Here is a 5,789-nt window from a genome sequence, read left to right as displayed (position 1 = left end):
ACTGCGTTCTTCGAGCTCTTTGATCAATTCCTCGCAACGCTGCAACTACGCGAAATACTCGCCCAAGGTGGCAATTTGGCGAGATCCCTCCACCAAATCGCGTTCAGTCTGCTCGATGTTTTCCATTTTTTACAGAGTGCACATTGGACACATATTGCATGGAAATGTCAAATACAACGGATCCTTGCAATTTGAACAGTATCGTCCATCCATTGCATCCAATGTCTCAATTATATGCTTTCGAACAGCGTATCATTTGACTATCCACACTGCAACGCAATCATACAGGAAGGACATACAGCTAAAGCACCACCCGTAGAATAATAAAAGTATATGATACAAAATTTTGTACGTCCGTTTAGAGCATTAATTTCTGCAACAGACACTGTTTTGTGATTTTGATATATTCCATGGAGTTCTCACTGCAGTCGCTAATGCAATCACTATCAGCTGACAACGCGTGATCTTCGTCTACTTCCATGTGATCTTCGTCTACTTCCATGTGATCTTCATGTACTTCCATTTTTTATAAGTTAATAGCACAAAAAAAATCTTTCTAACGGAACACCGCTATACTTTTTTTTTACAACCGACGTGTCAATGGGCGTTCAAATCACATACTATGATGATTTGATGCGCTTCAATCCTTCTTATATGAAGGAGAAAACAAAGATGCAAAGCAGCCGAACATCGGCGCTGATACGCATCGCAATTCTTCCGAGAAAAAAATCGCGGAAGACGATTCTGGGAGGTGCCATTTGTTTATATTGTTTATAAATTCGCATGCTGCGTAATTCAATGAGAGAGAGATAAGAATACGTCGAACGGAAAAAAATCTAGAATTACTTATATCGGGAGTGAGGGATGTACCGCGAAAGCGCTGATATACGAGCGGTGGAAGCAAGGGTACAAAGCAGCCGAACATTGGCGCTGATACGTTACAATTCTTCCAAGAAAAAATCGCGGAAGACGATTCTGGGAGGTGCCATTTGTTTATATTGTTTATAAATTCGCATGCTGCGTAATTCAATGAGAGAGAGAGAGATAAGGATACGTCGAACGGAAAAAAAAATCTAGAATTACTTATATCGGGGGTGAGGGGTGTACCGCGAAAGCGCTGATATACGAGCGGTGGAAGCAAGGGTACAAAGCAGCCGAACATTGGCGCTGATACGTTACAATTCTTCCGAGAAAAAATCGCGGAAGACGATTCTGAGAAGTGCCATTTGTTTATATTGTTTATAAATTCGCATGCTGTGTAATTCAATGAGAAATAAGGATATGTCGAACGGAAAAAAATCTAGAATTACTTATATCGGGGATGAGGGGCGTATCGTGAAAGCGCAAAGCAGCCGAACATCGGCGCTAATATACGAGCGGCGGAAGCAAGGATGCAAAGCAGCCGAACGACGCTGATACGTTGCAATTCTTCCGAGAAAAAATCGTGGAAGACGATTCTGGAAGGTGCCATTTGTTTATATTGTTTATCAACCGGGCATGTAATACAATATTGCTTATACTTTCGATAAATGCATGGGACCGCATATACTTTTGATATGGTGATAATGCCACATCTCTACTACGAGATCTCGCTGCTTTGTCACAAAGAGTTTAACAGTGCGCGAATCGAGAAGTCAAAAGTGAAGAATCAGTCATCAAAAAGTAAAGAAGAAGAAGAAGAAGAAAAAGAAGAAGAAGTGAATATTTTTTTCATTGTTCTTGTGTGTTTTATATAATGGCTGCAGAAGATGATTGATGATGATGTTATTATCATCGATGATGATATTGAAGATGTGATGATCATTGAGAATGATAATGTAATGGACGTTGACGAATCAGACGAGGATGACTCTGATATCGAAGTAGAACCCTTGGCGGTGACTACGATAGTGACAATAATGACGATAGTGATGAATTATTACAAAAGAAACAGCGAAATTTAGACTTACCTGAAATATTAACATTAAACGAAGCAATAAAGATATGTTGTATATCATATTATTATGTGGAAAATGGAGAGAAATGTGCCGAATGCTTTCTTAGACTATCGTTTCTATTTCTAGAAGCTAGTCCTGTTCGGGAACATCGATGTATGTATTATGAACATTTGACCAATATGTCTTGCAAAGAGTGCAGGAAATCTTTACAACAAATACTGCCGTGCGACATGTGCCCCATTTGCACAAATTAAAACAAATGGACAACGTTGTAAGTACTATTTTTTATATTAAATAAATTATTATAAAATAATTATTAAAATCTAATGAAATGTGTGTCGTTTTTCTGTTGCAGGCGCGGCCTTTCTCAGCTCGGCGCATTCCCCCTCCCCAAATATATTATACTTTATTATATTTTTATATTTTGTATTACTTTTTATATTTTTTTTTATTATTACTTTTTTATTATAATTTTATTATATTTTTATTATAATTATATTTTTATTATAATTTTTAAACACAAACACATACACACACACACACAAATGTATAACACACATATTTTATTAAATCTTATATTTTCTTATATTTTAATTTAAAAAAAATGTATTTATTTACGCGCCTTTCCTTACGCTCCCATTTCTTACGCTATCTCTCTCTCTCTCGCGCGCTAGTTGTAAGAACTTATCGTTGTCTCGACCCCATCATTAATCTCGTTCGATATTATTTCTTTCGCACGCGTTCTCCTCGCGCCATCGTTCCCTCTCGCAAGCGTTGTCTTTCAAAGGAATACTGCTGTTTATATTGCAGTTGTTTATAAACTGGATATTTTTGTCTTACGATGCGTTTTGGAGATGGCTGCATATGGTCTCTGCTACGATCTCGGACCGAGACCTCGTCATATAGTTCTGAACTGTGAACGAGACTTCATCATTCCGAGTTCTATATAAATCGTGAACGAGACTTCGTCATTCCGAGTTCTAAACCGTGAACGTTAAAAAAATTTGATAAAATGTATAGAATCATTACTTGGTTTGAATTGTGGAAGAAAACTTTTATTGATATACTCTTTACTATAATTTTAAGAGTTGCGTTTGATTGGGAGGTAAGTAGCGTTTCCGCAAGATTACATGTACGTGTGATTTTTTTTAAATTAAATTATTTTAAATAATTACTTATTATTTAGTATCGGAGAGAAATGGAACTTCCCGGATTCGTGAATATCGAGCAGAGACAATGGGTGCGAATAATGCGTCGAGCTATTCGGGAAGACGTTTTGGATATATGGGGCGACACCCCGGACAGTCGCCATCGTCAGGTCTTCGACCTGCGGCGGTTCTTCGGAGAAGAGCCCTATTTGGAAATTATCGAAGAAGAAGAGTGGATCCTAGAAGAGGAGTGGGAAGACTTAGTAGCTCCAGCAGGTTAATATAAATACTATTTTTATATTAAATAAATTATTAAATAATTTATTAAAAACTAATGAAATGTAAGTCTTTTTTTTCTGTTGCAGGAGCTGCCTCTCATCATCCCGTACCTTATGTTAAATTTTAATTATTTTTATTTTTTTATATTTTTTATATTTTTTATTATTACTTTTTATATTTTTTATATTTTTTTATTCTTAATTTTAAGTATACACACACACACAAATATGTACAACACATTTTTTAATAAATTTTATACACTTTAATTTAAAAAATGTATTTATTTACGCGCCTTTCCTTGCGCTATCATTCCTTACGCTATCTCCCTCGCGCCATCGTTCCCTCTCTCTCGCACGCGTTCTCTTCGCGCCATCGTTCCCTCTCTCTCGCACGCGTTCTCCTCCCGTCATCGTTCCCTCTCTCTTGCGTCATCGTTCCCTCTCTCTCGCACGCGTTCTCTTCACATCATCGTTCCCTCTCTCTCGCACGCGTTCTCCTCGCGCCATCGTTCCCTCTCTCTCGCACGCGTTGTTTTTCAAAGAAATGCTGCTGTTTATATTATTTATAAACCGAACATGTTCGTACGCAATACTGTTTATCAACCGGGCATGTAATATAATACGCCTTCTCCGAAATCTCCTCCGTCCCTTGTGACGTCATTCCCCCGCGCCTCACCCCCCCTGGATTAGAACCGGCCTATATATCCTATTAATTTATGTTGTAAAATCATCCAAGAGTCACATTTATTGCCTGTGGTTGATAAAATCATCTATAGACGCGGTCCACAATTTCAAAACCATTTAAAAAGCATTCTTCTTATGGCCTGATAATTTGTATTTGATTTAACTATGACTTGATATGTTAAGTGAGTATATTTTTTAATATTATTTAAAACTGAAGAGTTTCCGATAAAAACCAAACAAATTTAAAAAGTTGAATTTTCAAGAAACTCTTACCTTAAACTGATTATTATATACATTTAATAATTTTTCTCTCAACATATAATATGTATAGAAACAAAATTGTTAAGTTTAATTAATATTTTGAAAATTCATTTTAATAGAAAAAAATAAAGAAATTTCAACTCTTGTTTGATTCTTTCAAATATTTAATATTTATAATCTATTAATACTTCCTTTTCTGTTTGATTCTTGTTAAAATAAAAATTATTCATGATGCAATGTTACTGATAGATGCCACTTTAAATTTTTTGATGCCACTTTAATTTTTTTTATAAACAATTCAATTATTTCAATTATTTTATGCAACATACAAGTTTCTTCTTGCATCTTATATATAAATATTGCAATGTAATATATAATAAATATTTTTTTTAGAATGTTTTTTTCTATAAAGATCCAATAAATATCTTATATTCTACGTTAAACTGCAAATTGTATAAGAAAGACTTTATACTACTCGTAGTATCAAACTTAAATCTAAGTTTTGTGCATTATCTAATTTATTGTAACATGCCAAATACAGGCAGGTCATTAAATCGTAAAGTCTATATAGAAAAGCAAGTAAAAAAGCAAATTTGGCTTTTAAGTAATTATCTTGAACAAGATTCTGTTGCCACCAATTCGCTTAATATAACAAATAATTCGGATTTACATGCTGTAGCATTAACTAGTAATACTTGTGCAGAGACATGCAATATACAACACAATTTTTCTATCAGTAGTGTATGTGAAAATAAATTTTCAAATACATCTGATACTGAAATGTTTAATAAAGTAGTGTTACGTCCGGTGGACTCCACGATTCTTTTCTTTCGTCGAAACACTATCGTAGAAGTAATTAAAGATAGGCTCGAATTTGAAAATAAGCAATCCTTTCTTAGAATAATAGCACATAGGAAAACGGAACCTAACTCGCGTAAATAATCTAGATAATCTAATACTGAGAGTGGCCAGTTGAGATAGCGCTAAAGAAACTTTAAACAAACTTTTGAATTATGAGACTCGGAAGTATAGGAAATTCGAACCACCCGTATCTATGGCTATAACTTGCTTCATCTTAGAGATTTTAAACAAAGAGCCTGTGGTCCTCAAGAAATTGACCAAAGGTAATCATAAAACAAACCCTCTGAAATTAATACTGCACGTGCGCTCGTTCGACAGGCTACCCTCAATCGTCAAATCATTAAGCGATAAGATAATCAGTTCGCTCCCACTCTCTACTGGATGGAGCTAAATCTCGAGCAAAAGGGCTTAACCAATAAAAATCTTAAGAAACGCCTCTCCTCCCAAAAATCAGCCTCCTTGTTCTTAAGAAGGGAATATTGAAATTATTACAAAAAGATTCCCACCATTCAGTAAGGAGGAGGAGCAACAACTTTAAAAAATGCAAGCGCAAGGCGCGAGAGCTCTCTAGTTCATTAGTTCACTAAGCGTTCACTAATAAGCACTAACTAGCACTATAG

The sequence above is a fragment of the Camponotus floridanus genome, unplaced genomic scaffold (assembly GCF_003227725.1).
Source record: "Camponotus floridanus strain SB8 unplaced genomic scaffold, Cflo_v7.5 scaffold77, whole genome shotgun sequence".
Classification (NCBI taxonomy): Eukaryota; Metazoa; Arthropoda; class Insecta; order Hymenoptera; family Formicidae; genus Camponotus; species Camponotus floridanus.
The sequence above is the reverse complement of the archived record's forward strand: the minus strand, read 5'-3'. Positions refer to the sequence as shown.